Genomic DNA, 18,696 nt, shown 5'->3' with positions numbered 1-18,696 from the left:
CATGAAAATATAAACAGAAACAAGTCAGGGGTCATGATTTTACTATCAGAAAAGGTATACTTGGATCAGAAAGGATTAAGCAAAACAAAGAAAGGTAGCTTATAATGCTAAAGGGTGTCATTCATTACAAAGATACATATTCATAGATAATTACATAGAAAACTGTATTTTCTGAAACTGATTTCAGAAAAGATATCTACCAGATTAATTTATTATTTTAAAAATAGACAAAGTTGTGAAAAATCTAACTCAAGACCCCTTAAAAATGTTTCTAGACAGTTTCACATGGCAATTTATGTGAATTTCTAAAGAAAGATGATTCCAATGCACTTGAGACTGTTCACAAAGTATAGAAGGGAAGCGTCCATTTTCTTTAACTGAAATGAGTACAACACAGCACAAGCTAACAAATTGTACCTAAAAGAAAGCTACACACTAAATTCACTGATGACTACCCATAAAAATATCATAAATAGAATATTAGTAAACAGAGTTCAACAGCATCTTGAAATAATAATACACCATGACTAGGGTTTAAGAATGTAAGAACATTTCAATATTTAGAAATCATTCATGTGATTTTCCAAATTACTACATATAAGGAGAAAAACCGTATGATTATCTTCACAGATGCTCAAAAGCATTTGGTAAAATTCAAAGATATTCTAGACCAAATTCTTAACAAAACAAGGCTAGAAGGATATTTCTTCAACATGATTTTTTAATCTATATATAGTCATGCATCACTTAACAACAGGGAAACATTCTGAGAAGTGCGTCATTAAGTGATTTCATCGTTATGCGAGCATCATAGAGTGTACTTACACAAACCAAGATGGTATAGCCTTCTATATACCTATGTAATAGGATATAGCCTATTTCTCCTAGGCTGTAAGCCTGTACAGCATGTCACTGTACTGAATACTATAGTCGGTTGTAACACAGTGGTAAGGATTTGTGTATCTGAACATAGCTAAACATAGTAAAAATACAGTATCATAATACAGTATGGGGCTACTGTTGTGCCCCATAAGATTCATTTATTATATATGCTTATTAGAACATGCAGTCAGTTGTTGACAGAAATATTTTACAGCACATGGCTGTATTTATGCAACAATAGATAGATGATAGATAGATAGATAGATAGATAGATAGATAGATAGATAGATAGATAGATAGATAATCTTTTCTCCAAAAACAAGAACTAGACTCAATTTGAACTGGACTGTGAACTCTAAGATTTACCAATTGGCTAGGAACCACACTTCAGGCATTATCAACCTGTGGCTCCCAACTGATATGGGTCCCACTTGGGGGTCCCTGACAATTGTAAAAAAAAATTCTTTCCGTGGTACCAGGTGCACCCCCAGTACCAACTTTTAGTTGGAAGCCAGGCATTAACTTGCATCCGTCCCCAAAATATGGTAATTTGCACCTAGGGATTGGAGGGATAAGAGATCTTCAAGTGTTTAAGGAAACACCATCAGTAATGTAATGCGTCCCACTGTACCTGGAGTAATGCCTCTGGCCATCACTGTGGAAACAAGGAGAAAGCCACCTGGCTTCTAAGGTAGATGTGGATAGTTAATGAGATGTGTTTAGCTATTTGGCCTATAACTCTGAGGATCATGGTTGAGGTCAGTACTGGTTGTAGTAGCCTTAACTATGGTAGCCTCACAGTGGCCTCATGAATGCTGTATGAGGTTATATTGAATGAATTTGCTTCCAGCCTCTGTCAGTCAGATTACTCAGATTAACCAATGAAGTGGCATACTGATGGGGAAAATTCTCCAGAAGTCAATACAGTATAGAAGAAAGGGTGGATATTCTTGGGGGAAAACCCTCTATTGACCTGTTGCATTTCTGGCTATCTTTAAAACAGATATTGACTGCCCTTTCTTTCAGACTATATTTTCAAGGATATTTGTACAACAAACAGCCTTGGAACTTAAACATATGTCTCCCTCCAGAGAAAAACGTAGATTTTCTTATAGCCTTGGATGATAAAGGTAATGTATGTCACCTTCTGAAGAAAAGATCACACATGCTTATTGCTGAATATAAAAGATTCAAGTTCCCCAAGCTCAGGGTTTCTCTCCTGCAATGCAACCTACTGCATATACAGGCATCTATCTGGGCCTATCTGAATCTCTCTCATAGGACTTGCGAGCAAGGATAACTGACACAAATATGCTGATGTTCATGCTTCTTGCTTTCTATGAGTAATAAAGTCCTGTGTCTCTGATCTAGGAGTCTCATGTCTTCTGCCAGCAATCATGCTGTGACAAGCCAATGGGTTACCTTGCAAGTAGGGTAAAATCTCAAGCCCTTCATACATCTGGATAATAACAGAAGACAAAAATAGAGTTGTCTAGCCCAGTTTACAGAGAAAACTATTTTTAAAATCAAAATACTTTGATTTCTTGTCTAGTAAGAACTTACGTTGTCTTCCTATGCCTTGGGCCTGGAGGAATTGTCAAAGACTTCCCCAAAAGCTGCTCCCCAATACAACCTCCAAGGGCATGTGTCAGTCCAGCCTTTTCCATTCACAGTTTCTAAGATTTCAACAATTTTCCTAGGTTCTACCTCTGACCCTTCTTGAAGAAGGTCTTCCTTTATTTATTTTTATTAATTTAATTTAAGTTTTGAGATAACATCTTGCTCTGTTGCCTGGGCTGGAGTGCAGCTCACTGTAGCCTTGATCTTCCAGTCTCAAGTGATCCTTCTACCTCAGCCTCCCAAGTAGCTGGGACCACAAGCACACACCACCAAGCCTGGCTAATTTTTTATTTTTTATTTTTGTATAGACAGCGTCCCCCTATGTTGCTCAGTCTGGACTTGAACTCCTGGGCTCATGTGATCCTCTCACCTTGGCCTTCTAGATTACAGGCATGAGGCCACCGCACCCAGCCTTCCTTTATTTGATACACGAAATTCCTCCCCAGGGACATCAAACTGTCTTGCAAAACTGGTTTCTTCATTTTTCTTCTGGAGATTTCAATAGCCCTGGGTCCCTGGAAATCTAATTCTTGCATCATTCACTCGTTTGTGTTGTCATTCATTCACCAAATATCTCTAACATCTTACATGCTCAACACAAAGTAAGTGTACAATAACCATTTACTGAATGATTAATAAATCATTTAGATCAACACCATCCCTCAAATCAACGCTCAAATAAGATACCACTGTAAACTGTGAACAGTGCTATGAAAGAAAAGTACTAAAAAAAAGGACAACATTAACAGCAATAGAGGAAGTGGCATTTAAAGTGGGAACTGCAGGGGGAGTAGGAGCTAACTAGTACAGGGATGGTGATATATTCCAGGCAGACAGAAGAGCATTGACTCATTTTTCTTGGTCCTGTGCCTTTTTCGAAGTCATAGTCAATGGCCAGCTAGAAAGTCTCTGCCTTTCAAGAGGCCCTATTTCTTCCTCCTCTTTTCTGAGATGGACTCTGTTCCTCCTCCCACAATCATCCCAATGGCCTCAGTGGCAGGCATCATCTTTTCTGGAGTTGTCTCTGCTTCATCAGCCCCTCCACTGACCCCAAGAGGCTCCCCGTCACAGTAGCTTCAGACAACCACGCACTTGCTCACTGAGGGGAACATCCCACTCCTTGCTTATTTGCATACCCTGAGCCCAGTTACTCACACAACTTTTAATGATTACTGCTTCTATATACATCTCCAGATTCTCATTGATAGCTCATTCCTCAGGCGACTTTAAAGAAATAAGACGCACATTAAGCTTTATGATACAACGTGTCTTAAAAAGATGACAGAAACAACAGAACTAGAAAAAGTAGAATGCCCACTCCTTATGGGATCATTTGTGAGCTCAGCAAATTCTTATAGTACAAATTTACCTGGTGTTTTCCTGAACAAATTAAGTAGAAAATAAGCCAGACACCAAGAAAACACACACACACACACACACACACACACACACAACTCTAGTAGCCAATGTTAGAACTCATTTGTTGTAGTGAATACTGCTACCTTTAATCATATTAAAGTAGTTGCTGCTGCCTCCTCATATACGCGTCAGCACTGTAAAACGGTACTTACAAACTACTCTACAATAAAGCATAGAAATGTCTATGGTTTAAATGTTCTCCTTCATCATTCAGATCAAAAAAAGGGATGTGACTTTGAACAGAGGAAATATGTGAGTGACATTAAGTGTGGTATAAGCCCATTTCATGTTCCAGCTTTGGTGTGGGGCTGGGTAAAGCATCAATTCTGGTCAATGCCAGCCAAATTTGCTGTCAATAATAAGATAAATCCACGACAGGGTAAGAATTGCTGTCTACTACAGAAAACTGCTTCTTGTTAGTGACATTACTTTGCTGCTCTATGACCTGCTGCTAGGGGTGATGAATAATATGACAAGCTTTTTGTGTGCGTGTCCAATAAAATATATAGCTTCTTGTAGCAAAATGAAGCTGGGCATTGAAGCTATGTACAGTACCTAGACTGATATTTTCTTAGCTATTAACTTGAATTAATCCTGATATGATACTATTTTCATTTGAAAAAAAGGTACAGATGATTGCTTTTTGGAGACCTAATTTCTGAGTCCTTGAGGTATTTTTCAATTCACCCAGACTACCTCTTTCTGAGTTATAAGTTTAACACTAAATACAGTCACCAATGATTGTTTAATAACCCCTTGCCTGAGGAGTATATGCTTTAAATTTCATAGATCTTTGGTTTCAAAATTGCAAACAAAATAAGAGCCAATGTGAGTAGTTATTGAAGGAAGATTCCATTAAGTATTCTCTGAACATTGATATAAAATGACAACAGCAAGAGAACAACTGTTAAGGAGTGTCTGTGGACATAAGGGAATTATTGGTCAAATTGAAAAGAAAATCAGTAAAGCCTCTCCCATTTAAAAAAATAAAAATAAAAAAAGACCAGGAAAACATTTTTCTTCTTTTTACATTGAATGATTAAGGAGAGCATTTCACAGAATCCAAGAGGAAATGAATCCAGGGATTGAGAGCAGTTGACCGTGACAGGTAACCAGAGAGAGGAAATCCAAACGATGTGTTTTCAGGACTTGCACCTTGCAGAGCGCTGCAATCTATATGCCAGAGAGAGAGGCTGGAAAGCCCTGTAGACTGAGTTCTGGGATTCAAAATCCAAACCAAGTGTGCCAAGGGGCTGGATGACCAGGTTTCCATGAACAAAAACATAGTTGCCAAGTTCAGATTAACTTTTTTAAAGAAAAAAGCAGCAAGAAGTTGATCATCGTACACATGACCCAGCCAAGGCAGGGACTAACAAAGTGCTCTACTGGACTCTAATTCTATAGTATTCTCACTGTATGGCTACCACTGGCAGCAGGCTTACTTGTGGGATTAGGAGTCTCTGTATTCTTTTTCTCCACAATCCTACTCATATTCCCACCATAAACCAGGAGTACCCACTTTGAATAAAACGTTACATAGATAAGCAGAGAAAAGGGAACAGAACGTATGCTGATGATTGGCAGTCTCCTAAAGTACCTTCCTCTAGTTCAAAGCTTTCTATTAGGTTGGTGCAAAAGTAATTGTGCTTTTTGCCATTTAAAGTAATGGCAAAATCACAATCACTTTTGCACCAACCTAATAGTTCATCTTCCAAGCTGAAATCATCAGGAGTTTCGTTGTCTCCCTTTAACGCTTTAAGGTATTAAAGGTTGTCATCCTCCTTAGTCAAAATGACCAATTCAGTTGTCTGGACAGGCCAGCAAAGGTGCTTCCTGGCTATAAAGTCTCCATATGGTGAAGCTTTAGCGTGTCTACCACAACTACAGCCTCTTCTGAAACATCCTTTGCATAGGTCAGCGTGTTGGCATCGTGTGATGTCACAAGCACAGTCAGTGCTGATGGGACCAGTGATGGGTGTTTGTTAGCTTTCTAGAAGTTGTCCAGGGGTCCCTGAGGGAGGACAGCACAAGAGCTCTGCCATAAAAGGACATTGGACAGGAGCGGAGAGTCCAATCAGAAACTTTTTGAGAGATTGAATGCAAAGCATTCAGAGAGTCAGCAGGCTGGAGAGGCCAAGACGCACACATGAAGAAGGTGGTAACCAAAACCTGGGTGGTAGGAGAAGCTATGAGTAAATAGAAACCTGGAGACAAATAGAAGAGATTAAAAATAGTTATTCCATTGTAGTAGTAACAGGAACAGAAACAGAAGCCAAGAGAGGGTAGAGAATTGGTCCTAGCAAAGAAAAACTGAGTGGAGATAAGCAGAATGGAAGACTGGAATCAGGAGCACAGTCAGCTGCTAGAGTCAGTAGATATTATTATAAGACCTTTCATTGTGTCCCAAATAGCCATGATATTTAATTCTCTAGTGGCTTAGCTTGAGTTATTTTCACTTTTTGTGAGTTTTCTTACTTTCCTGTGTAATCTTACAATAAGCCCTGTTAACTGAGGTAATGGATTATTCTTTATTCTTTGCATCCTGTGAGAGCCTAAGCAACTTCTCAGGTCACCTTGTAAATGGGTCAGAGCAACACGTTTGAATGTAAAATACTGTCTACAAAATCCAAAGATCCCCAGCGCGTACCATTTTAATAGGTAAGGGCTACAACACCTACCAATCCAGCATTCCCTTTAAAGAAGATATTCCAATATCCTGGGACCATCAGATCCTGGAAACTTTATTAAAGGGGTAGGCTCCTTCTTATGCTTTTATAGGATATATCTCTTTTCCTCTTATAGACATGTATCTTACCATGGCATCGAGAGTAGCTCTTAGTTTCTGCTCCTCAACTCTTGTCAGCATGATATCATCAATTTAGTGTACCTATGATCCAATGACGTTTTAGGGGATGATGGGACGTTCAAGGCACTTATCGCCTGTGTTGTGGTATAAAGTCTGAGATTTGATATAACTCTGAGACAAAATAATAAAGGTATTCTACTGTTTCTACCAGGTGAAAGCAAACTTGACTGTTTTCTCTGGTTAAAGGGATATAGCAGGGGTCAGCAAAGTAGAGTCTGAAGGTAAAATCTGCCTTGCTGCCTTTTATAATTTTTATTAATAGACTTGCATTTTTAAAGTAGTTTTATATTTACAGAAAAATTGAGCAGAGAGCATGGTGGGTTTCCAATATATCCACAATTTCTCCTGTTATTAACATCTTATATTAGTATGTTACATTTGTTACAATTAACATATATTGATAGACTATTACTAAATAATCCTTTTTATATTCAATGTTCTACTGGCAAGGCTGAAAATTCAACAGATCAAAGCAAAATTCAGAATTAACCATTGCATTTGGTTTGCAGCTATTTTGGCCCTGCTGCAAGAGATTATTTTAGAATAGTTATATATGATTCCTTTTTTTTTTCATAACTGTGCCTTGGGCTAAGAATTTAGTGATTTGAGTTTGTTATTTTCTCTATTTAAGCCTCTCCTGATTGTTCGTATTAACCATACCACCCTACAGTCCTTGTGTGACCCTTTCCATCCGTTCTGTTCAGACTTCCTTAATTTTGACCAAATGTCCATTTTCTGTTCCAGGATGGCATCGAGGACACCACATTACATTTATTTGTCATATCCTTAGGCTACTTTGACTGTGAAATTTTCTCAGATTTTCCTTGTTTTTGATGACCTTGGCAGTTCTCTTTTTGCTTTTGTTTTTGAGACAGGGTTTTACTGTGTTGCCTAGTCTGATCTTGAACTCCTGGGATCAAGTCTTCCTCTTGCCTCAGATCCCTAAGTAGCTGGGAATACAGGAGCTCACCACTGCACCAAGTTCACTTTGGCAGTTTTGAGTAGTGGTCAGGTATGTTGCACAGTCTTCCACTATTGGAGTTTTTCTGATGATTTCCTCACAATTTGAACAGTGTTATGAATTTTTGGGAAAATATCACAAATTTAAAGGGCCCTTTTCACCACATCATATCAAGGGTATATATTAACAACATGATGTATGACTATTGATATTGACTTCAAACACCTGGCTGAAATAGTGCATGTCAGGTTTCTCCACTGTAAAGTTACTTATTTCTGCCTCTCCTTACTGTATTCTTAGGAGAGAAGTCACTACGCACAGCCCACACTTGAGTGGGGAGTTATGCTCTCCCTCGTTTAAGACAGAGTATCTATGTGTTATATTTGGAATTCTTCTGCGTGAGAGATCGTCTCTTCTTCTCACTTGTTAGTTTATTAAATCATGTATTTGTATCAGTATGGAATCATGGATCTTTACACTTTGAGCTATAATCCAATGCTACTTTATGTTATTGCTCAAATTGTCTCAGCTTTGGCCATGAAGAGCTCTTTTGGTTGGCTCCTGTGCCTCTTTGAAATACCCCCATTGACGTGTGTGTGTGTGTGTGTGTGTGTGTGTGTGTGTGTGTGTGTTTGTTGGTAGTGGGCTTTTCTTAGTTTTTTATTTTGTTTTGCTTTCTGTTATTTGTGAGCACATCCTTACTTTTTGGTATAATAAGATGCTCTGGGCTCATGTGGTATATTTCTCACCCTAGTCCTAGAATCAGTCATTTCTCCAAGGATCCCTAGTTCCTTTGATTGGAGAATGATATTAGAAACCAGGATCTGAGCACTGGATGTGCTTGTTGCTACTGGGGCACTTGCTGCCTATTTTGTAAATAAAATTTAATTAGAACACAGCCACACCCATTTGTTTATGCATGATCTACGGCTGCTCTCATATTGCAATGGCAGAGTTGGGTAGATACGACAGATGCCTTATGGTCTGCAGAACCTTTCATTACACTATCTGGCCTCCTACCAAAAAAAAAGAGTGCCAATCCTTGGGACAGAAAAAAAAAATAAACAAAAGTAGTGACTGCACAAATAGGCTCTAATGATTTTCTTTAGTAAGGAGACTTCATCAGGAGTAGAAGCTGCAGTTACAGTCATCAGCTGATTAAGTTTACAATAATCCACTCTGCTAAGATCCATCCAGGTCCTGCCCTAGTCAAATCAGAAAGCTATATGGGGATACAAAGCTACTATATGCTTCCAACACTTAATTTATCACTGATCTTTGCAGTTTCCTCATGAATTTTTTAGATTGGTTTGACTAATTCTTTGGGAATAACCTAGTGAAAGCCCTGGAATACCACTGCCCCTTCCCAAGATCGAGATAAATTCTTCTCCATTTAAATATATGTTCTCACCCTCCTTGACCTAGCACCCCATAATCCATTACCCAATCATATTCCACAGATATTTTTGCTAACATAAAGTAGGAAAAAATTATTCCTTTTTTTAAGAAAGTCTTTTCCTTTGATATTTGACTTTGTAACTGCCCCACCACCACCATACACACAGGCATGTTGGCATTTTAATTATGGCACTGTGGAAAATGAAGGATGTTGGGAATGTGGAAGTAAAGAATTGACATGTCCTTGTAGAGTAAGTCCTCAGAGAGGTTCTTACAGGGTTTTCAAATAAGACAAGAACAGCCTCTTCACAGTTGATGCTCATCACGACATAGACAGACTTTTTCCACTTTACGCTGTTAAAATTCATCAGAATTTGCAAAGACTAGCTTCTTTGTAGGGATTCATGAACTGTGACCTATGGACATATGTTCCTCTGTGACCCTCAGAGGGGCAGCAGCAATTGGAGGATCAAAACCTTACGAGGCCTCTGAATCCTTCCATATATCCCCATTTCAGTGATCAGGGCTCCACATTTTTATGTTCAATGTTCTACTGACAAGCCTGAGAATTCAACAGATCAAAGCAAAATTCAGAATTAACCATTGCATTTGGTTTGCAGCTATTTTGGCCCTGCTGCAAGAGATTATTTTAGCATAGTTATATATGATTCCCTTTTTTTCTAACTGTGCCTTGGGCTGAGAATTTAGTGATTTGAGTTTGTTATTTTCTTTATTTAAGCTACTCCTGACTGTGAGTATTAATTACTTCACCCCATAGCCTTCTTGTGTGACTCTTTCCACCTATGCTATTCAGTGGCAGTGGCTACTCAGACCCCTAAAACGTCATTGTCTTACCCCTACATGTCATAGACTAACAAATTCTCATTCTTAAATACTACTACTGAAATTTTACTGCCCTCATCCCCAAATTTCCCAACAATTACTCCCAGAATCCCTCCTTCTCCCCCTTCCCTGAGATGTTGGAATCTTTCCTGGTTCTTATTTCTGAACTAGTCAGGAATATTAGACATAAATTGACTGTTTTCATTAGGTTATACTAAACCTAGAATAGGCTTGTGGCTTTCAAAAGAGACCTGCAAATACAGTGGTTCAACCAATATAGGCTTATTTCTCTCTCACATAACAACCCACAAGAACATAGACCTGCAAACATAGAAAGGTGGTTCTGCTCCATAAAACCATCCAGAGAGCCTTATTCCATCTTTCTAGGTGCCTGTAATCTCCTCAAATGTTGCTCTTATTCACTGAAGCAAGCTGACTCCCCAATACCATATACATACTGAGCCCAGAAGAGGGGAGAAAAGAGGAAGGAGTGTGCAAGGGAGTTCCTTTTGAATAAGTGATTTGGAGATTAGACACATCACTTCTGCTCACATTTCCCTGATGAGAATTTAGTCACATGGCTATGCCTGGCCACAAGGAAGGCTGGAAAATTTAGTCTCTAAAATTACAGCAATTATTTCCCCTTTTCCTTTTAGTAACAGAGCCTCCTGCTTTCACCAGACCTAGCAATGATCAGCCACACTGACTCTGACTGAGTTAAGTAGAAAATAAATTTATTAAAAGATGGCCAAGGGGCTCACAGAAATGCCAGGAAGTTTTGAGAAGGTTCAGAAAACAGGTAGAAGAAGAGAGACTCTAGGAATCTAGAACCCAAGTACAAATCATGCTATAAGAACTTGAGCAATGGGTACTGCTGCTGATAGCACTAGACACTGGACATCAGAGCTTATAGTCGCCACCAGCGTAGGAAACAGGTGAATGTTGCTTTATAGGGCAAAGGGGACTTTGCACATATAATCTTGGAAGAGTAGCCTGGATTACTTAGGGCCCAGTGTAACCACAAGGGTCCTTATAAGAAGGATGCAGGCGATCAGAGGGGGAAGTAGGAGAGGTGATGACAGAAGCAGAAATTGAAGTGACGCAGCCACAGGCCAAGGAATGCTGGCAGTCACTAGAAGCTGAAAAGGGCAGGCCCCAGCTCTCCTGAAGCTCTCAGAGGAACCAATCCTGTCACTTCCTTGATTTTAGCACTAAGACTCATGTCAGACTTCTGACCTCCAGAATTGTAAGATAATAGATTTGTGTTCCTCACCACAATCAAGCTAATGAACATTTCCATCACCTCACATAGTTACCATTCTTTTTTATTTCTTATTTTTATTTTTTTGGTATGGTAAAGACACTTGGGATCTACCCTCTTAGCAAATTACAGATATATAATACAACATGGTCATTGTGTTGCTTTCAGCTTCAAAGTGTTGGGTAATCTGTTACAGCAGCGATAGAAAAATGAACACAGCAGCTTTTGCCTGGAGATTCTCCACTGGCCAAGCCAAGATTGTCTCAGAATTCTGCTGCAGTCTGAGGCTCTTCCCACCATTCTTTGCTTCTCTTTCTCCTTTTATAGTTGTTAGAACTGTCTCCCAATCTAATGTCTCTGTCCACCAATTCCCACTCCCTTCCTCTTTATCCTCCAGAGCTATTTTCCCTAATAAATTTCTTTCCCTAATAAACCTCGAATCCCATCTTGGCATCTGCTTCTTGGATGTTCTCAACTAAATAATGCTACCAACCCTACTCTCTCTCCTGCCCCAGCAAACTGGAGGATTTAGCTGCCTTCCACTCCAACACCCCACTCCTCAGAATAGACTCTCCACCACTCCTCTTCATCAATTCACTAACTTCCAATGCAAAGTCCTGGGGAGGTGCCTGATTGGCCAACCCTAGGTCACATGCCCCCTCTCCAGGGCAGGAGGCTGGAAAAACAAGTCTCTGGCCTATTTGACCGACATAGTGGAGGTCTCTAACCCTCATGGAGACTCATACAGTGAGGACATCCCTAAACATAAAAAGTGGGTTCATGTGCTGCCAGGTATCCCCAATGTCTATGACAATATCCCTCCCTCAAATAATGTGAATCCCATCCTGTGTGACCAAGAAACACGTAGTCTTCTTTTGCAAGAACTTTCGAGGATTTGTCAGGGAATGTTTACACCAGCTCCGTGCTTCCTCTTGTCATCTCCTGACCTTACCTCTTTGTTAATCGGTTGCCCCATGTGGACACCAAGTGCTCCCTTTGTTCCAACAACATTGCTGACACCAGCCGTGGAGAGTGACAAAACTTTACTGAGGGTTTGAGAATAACATGAGGAGTCATACCACATGCCTGAGTCCATTTTGCGTTGTTATCAACAAATGCCTGAGACTGGGTAACTTATAGAGAAAAAAGATTTATTTGGGTTACTATTCTGATGGGCTGGAAGGTTCAAGATTAGGCATCTGCCATTAGGAGCTCCGGCTCCTTGCACTCACGGCACGACAGGAAGGAAGCTGGTGCATGCAGAGATCATATGGAGACGAAGCAAGAGAGAGACGAGGGTGCTGGGCTCTTTGTAACAACCAGCTGGATCGGGAACCAATGAGATGAGAACTCACTCACCCCTGAGGGAGAGTATTAATCAGTTCATATGGGATCTTCCCCCATGACCCAAACACCTCTCATGAAGTCCCACCTCCAACACTGGGCCTGAATTTCAACATGAGGTTTTTTGGGGTACAAACATCCAAACCACAGCACCGCCAAAAGGGAAATACAAAATTCTGTATCATTGCTCCTAAAGCAGATTGGTCACAACCCCATCAAAGGAATCCTTTGCAATTAAACTGTGCTCTTAACCTCCTGCCTGCCACTGTGGTGCTAAAGTCCTTTTCTCCTCCTCTCCATGAGCCCCCTGTTTTATCACCACTCTGCCCATCTCCACTCTTCCCTGGCCTGCTTCTTTTCTGAGGAAGCCATAAAATCTATTAGAGAAAAAAAAAAAAATCTCTGATGAGCAGCTTAGCTTTGCTCCATCTTAATCTGTTTCTTCCAGAATAGAAGCATGGCCCTATCATTGTTTAACTAAAGAGCTTATATCAGTGTTTTTCCAATCAAAAGGATCGTCTCCTTGAAAATGAATTCTGTCTCAATCTCTAGAGTCAGAGGTGCAAATTCTAGGTAGATTTAAAAATAGCAGTGTCCCTAGGATGGTTCATTTTAGGTGCCAACTTGACTGGATTAAGGAATACTTAGAGAACTAGTAAAGCATTCTTTCTGGGTGTGTGTGTGAGATGGTTTCCAGAGGAGACTGGCAGGTGTGTCAGTAAACTGACTGCGGAAGACCTGTCCTCAATGTGGGGGCGTCATCCAAATGGCTGGGGGCACAGATAAGAACAAAAAGGGCAACAACAGCACACACAGAAAAAGAGATTCTCTCTCTCATTCTCTCTCTCTCTCTCTCTCTCTCTCTCTCTCTCTCTCTCTCTCTCTCTCTCTCTCTCTCTCTCTCTCTCTCCTGGAGCAGGGACCCTCTTCTCCTCCTACCCTTGGACTCCAGGCTCTATGACCTTCAAACTCCAGGACTTACACCAGCCGCCCCTGGGCACTCAGGACTTCTGTCTCAGATTGACAGTTGCAGGACAGTGCAGCATTTTATTTTAAAGATACTCCACAATGTATGTGGCCGGTCCTGCTGCAGGTGAGGTTTTAAGTCTTTGGAATTTGACCTTCCAGTCCAAGATTATTACAGCCGCAGGCGGAGGCTCCCGCGGGGAAAAGAGCATTTCCTGGGATGCTGGCACTAAATGAACGGCCCGGCTCTTCAGTTCAGCCCTTGCCTCCTTCCCGACACATAAAGTTCAAGAGCCATGGTCCTGGGTGCACAGGAACAGCCCCTTCACCCTTCTCCCTCTGGGCAAGCCAGGAGCAGCGATGCGAGCGTCCGTTTCTTCTCCTCTGGCTCCTGGACCTCGGCCACCTCTGCTCGCGCAGGGGCCAGGGGCCCAGGCATCCTCCTCTGGCGACCAGCTCTGATCTCAGCCCTGGTCTGCCCTTCTTCCTCCTCCTCTTCCTCCCAAGGCCTGGGCTCAGGTCCCTCTTCTTACCTTTCCCTTTCTTGCATTGCAACCGTAATTTGGGAAAACTCTTCTTGATCTTCCTCTCTCACCTCCTTTCAAACACATGCCTGCAGGCTTTTTCCCGATCTCATCCTCAGGGCAGATATGCTTCCTTGATTCTGAGGTCCTTGAACTTGCCCTGAAGCCACACTACCGGCATCCCAGGGTCTCCAGCTTGCAGATGGACTGTGGTGGGACTTCTCAGCCACCAAGGTCATGTGAGCCAATTCCCCTAATACATCCCCTCTCATCTATCTGTATCTGTAGAGATACTGATGTCAGTATAGATATAGCTCCTGTTGGTTCTGTCTCCCCAGACAGCCCTGACGAACACAGTTCCTGAACGCACCTTACACTGCTCCACCCCACTCCCAGACAAACACACACATAGAGGTAGGTAGGTAAATACATAGATCAATAGATTTACATGAATTGTGAGCATCACGCCTGAAGAGAACTCCCGATTTCCACATTGTGTTGCCACAGCACTCCTACTTCCCACATCTGCCTCCAAGTTGGCATTCTTCCTTCCAGCTCTGCTCACAGCTCAGGCGACCCACCATGCGGCCACACTCCTTGCCGAGGACCACAGTTTCAGGGACACTGTGCCTTCCAGCTACCCCGCTGCCCTGCTGCAGCCATGGGAACGTGGTGTTTCAGGAGTCCTCGTGGTGTTCCTCATGCTGACCCTGCTGGGCTCCAGCCATCTCACCGGATCCGGTGGCTTGGGAGTTTGGGGTCATAAGGATTTGAGCTCTGCTAACATCCCTGACAGGAAAGAAGCAGAGTAGCTTTTAGGGACAAACCATTCCAAGGAGAAGGATCACCACCCTTGCAGTGTCTCTTCCCCATTTCACCTCTACCATAGACATAGACAAAGCATCACCCAAAAAGGGAGAGGGAAATACGACTCGGAATTCTTCAGAGGTGAGTGGAGTTAAGAACCTGACCTGGATTCTTCTCTTTTACAAAGCAAAACTAACTAAATACATAAACATTTAAATGTATTTTCCTTTCTTCCTTGGTCCAGTGAAGACTGGACTCTTCAAAGTAGACTTTGGTAAAAACAAAAGAAAAAGTTAAAAAAAAGTTAAATCTCTAAAGGCTAAATTTACACTGTAGAGATTTTTAATAACTCAATTCTGATAACAAGTTGGTTGATTCAAGCTAGGATTCTTTTTCTTCCACTTCTGCTTTCTTATTGTTGTTTTTGGTTTTATGTTTGCATTTGTTTACTGTCACATACAGGATTTCTCCTCCTTTCATTTATTTCCACCAGTAGACCTGCACCAATACAAAAATGTGCCCTGCTAATAATAATAGCTGCTGTTTATTGATTATTTACCACATCCAGGTACTTCATGTAAGAATGCTATACTGTAGCTAATTAAAATAATCACAGAAAAATATCAATAAGTAACTTCGGTTATTATTTTCTACATGCTAGCTTTTGTTCTTGTTTCATCTTTACCATCATCCTACGAGGATAGGTGGTATTATCACCATTTTACAGATGAGAAAAGTGAAGTAAATACTATTAATTTCATTTAGAAGATAAGTAGATGAGGCTTAGTCACACAGTGGTTAAGTGGCCAAGACTGCATTTGAATCAAGGTATGTGATTTTTAAAATTCACCTTTTTTTAAAGCATTCTACTTCACCTAACAAGTTAACACACCAGATAACTCCTTCTCTTTACAATTAGACTGTGTCTGTGTCTGGGATCAGTTGCAAAGCAGAAGTATAACATGACTAAGGCCACCATTGGGTTAGGATACTCCCATCCAAGGTCAAGTTCTTAACTCCACTTACCTCTGAAGACTTATGATTAGTTTTTTCCTCTCCCATTTTTTGGGTAGCCCTTTCTCTTCTTTTCTGTGGAAAAATTTGTAACTTACCAGAATAGTTCACAATATGACAACATTGTAGTGGCAATATCATGGAGACAGAAGGAGGAAGAATGGCAACCCTTGGACTCCTGGGAATGTGGGAGCTCCTTGACCACATGTGGTACCTCTCTTCCCTGATCCCAGATTGAGAGTTGTACTAGCCTGGCATGCAGACAGTAGCTTTAGAATCAGATCTGCCTTCCGGTGGCTTCCCACCTAGGAGCCATGGGACCTTTGTGAAGTCACCAATTGTGCTGTGGATGCTTCATTTGTGAAGGAGAACAGAACTGCCTTGTAAGTTGCAATATGCATTAGAAATAGCGAATAAAGAGTACCGAACCCGTAGGAGGCCTGTGATAAATGGGAGTTTTTATTATAGACTGCCTTTCCTGCTCCTGTTTTGCTTCATCTTTGTGTTAAGGTGAAATTACAGATGGTGCTAATAAAACATATCAATAATTTGAATTCACTTTTGTGAATGCTTTAAACATCATAGTCATTGAGAAGGTGATCTGGCTGATTGTTCTTTAAATTTTCAGTTTGGGCTGGAGCTTTGTATTACAACAGGAGGGTATTGGAAAAGGTGAGTTGCCAATAGCCTCCCCGCACCCACAACAGACATGTCATTAGATGGAATGTAATGGACTTTGGCCAGTTGTTCTCCACCCTAGCTCTGAATTAGTGGCTCTGGCAAGAATGGACATATGAGCCTAAATACAGAGCTTGTTGTGATACTTTTGGCTTTCCTCGTCATTATTTCTTCCTCTAAATTCAACAAATCATTACTTCCTCTTTTATTATGTTTTAGTATGAGTGATTTAATACCACAGATATTCAAAATAAGCCTCTGGGAGACACTGGATTATGAGGTGATCATACATTGTTTCTTTAATTCTCAGAACAACACAATAAGATAGGGACCCAGTCCCAGAGATGACTACATTGAAGTTCAGAGAGTTTAAGTAACTTGCCCAAAGTCACATCGCTAGTGAAGAGCAGAACCAGGATTCAAGCCTAGGCCTGCCTATTTCGAAAGTTTATAGAAGGAATTAAAACATTTCTTAGTCTAATTTTCTTGGGGTTTTGTTTTGCTTTGTTTTGTTTTGTTTGGCTTACTTTCTTCATCAGCCTAATACCTGCTTCACATCTAAGTGAAGCTTTCACCTCCGCCTGGAAGTCTTCCCCGTCCCTGTAGGCTAAGTCAGGTGGCCTTCTCCCAGCCCCCATAGCATCCAGCACCCATAGCATCCAGCACAGAAGCTGATCACGGCACTTAACTCCCCAGTGAAAACTGTGGGCACAGTCCTGTCGGCCCCTCCCTCCTAGACTGCAGCCTCAGGCAGCATTCTTAGCTTCCACAACACTTGCTGCTTAGCAGGGGCTCAGGGCAAATGTGTGGACTTGAACTGCCAAATGGAAGCCATAGGTCAATATTAGAACTAAACCCCAGTGCTAAAGTGAAAACTTTAAGATGCAGATAGACCGGTAATCCCCAAATGTGTTCGGTGAGGAGTGTGTGTGTGTGTGTGTGTGTGTGTGTGTGTGTGAAGAGACTATATACCACTGGCTTTTTCTCTCCTAGCATACTTTCACTCCTGCTATCACTAGGTCTATGGAGTGTTCATTTTCCTCCCTGAACATTAGACATCTCTCTGCTCCCTTTAAATAAAATTCCTCATTTTACCTCTCCTCTTCTTTTATTTCCTTTGCTTCAGACAAGATATGAGCCCTTACCTCACCATAATTAACCTCACAATGGGCTACCGTTTGTTTCATATTGGAGACCACAAGATGGATCAGATAATAGTTGAATATTTTTGGACTATAATTTCCAATATTATTCTAATAATGTAGGAATATTATTCCAATATTGTCTAATATTTTCCCAATATTATTATTGGAAAATAATAGCATAGCTATGATATAGAATATTTACCATGTGACAAGGACCGTTTCAAGCACTTTACTTACATTAACTCATTTAATCTTCACAACAACTTTATGAGGTTAATACTATTAGTATCAACATTTTACAGATGAGAAAACTGAGGTACAGATGGGAGACATAACTTGCTCAAGTTCACACGGCAATTAAGTGGTCAAGTCCAACAGCAAAACCAGGCAGGCTGGCTCCAGAGCTCACAATAGCCCACCACTGCTTTCCACCATCACTACAGAATCAAGTCCATGAGGATACTCACCTTACGCCAGTTGCCTAAGTTGGAAATTATAGAATCTTCAAATTGGAAGAGACCTTATCGTCCAAGATTTCACCTTTCTACTCACTGCAAAATCCCTTCTGGAACTTTCCCGAATGATGAATTTTCATCAGCTCTGCTTGAGTACTCCCAGTGACTGGGAAAAAAAAACACTGTAATATGGATATGAAATATAAACTGTTCATGGATAAATTATTGCATAATAAAAACATGCCTAATGGCGATACTCCCCTAATATATTCATTTGGTAATTATTTTTATCTGCAAACTTGTTTTGATAGAACTGTTTCTTTTAAAAAAGTTTTAGTATAATTTGTCTTGAGATAGTTACATTTTCCTTTTACATCTCCTTATTAATGGGCTTATTTTCAAGGAGGAAAGTACAGCAAAGATAAAAGAAAAACTCATTTTCTCATGTTGTTGTCTTGGGGTAAAAAATAAAGGCTAACAGTGGGTGAGTGATCTTTTTAATATTTTAGTTAA

At 40.7% G+C, this 18,696-nt stretch overlaps 1 long non-coding RNA gene across 2 annotated transcripts; it reads left to right on the top strand.

The window, feature by feature from the left end:
- Nucleotides 1–5,913: 5,913 nt before the first annotated feature.
- On the top strand, nucleotides 5,914–18,448 carry LOC104660842. 2 transcript variants are annotated; one of them, XR_747769.1, is made up of 6 exons: nucleotides 5,914–6,079; nucleotides 13,514–13,687; nucleotides 14,204–14,318; nucleotides 16,139–16,288; nucleotides 16,416–16,577; nucleotides 18,031–18,448. It is a non-coding gene; the product is annotated as an uncharacterized LOC104660842 (long non-coding RNA). The 2 variants fall into 2 exon arrangements; XR_004054895.1 differs by having other exon boundaries at nucleotides 13,514–14,318.
- The last annotated feature ends 248 nt before the right edge of the window (nucleotides 18,449–18,696 follow it).

Source organism: Rhinopithecus roxellana, chromosome 2 (genome assembly GCF_007565055.1).
Source record: "Rhinopithecus roxellana isolate Shanxi Qingling chromosome 2, ASM756505v1, whole genome shotgun sequence".
NCBI lineage: Eukaryota > Metazoa > Chordata > Mammalia > Primates > Cercopithecidae > Rhinopithecus > Rhinopithecus roxellana.
The sequence above is the reverse complement of the archived record's forward strand: the minus strand, read 5'-3'. Positions and strand labels throughout refer to the sequence as shown.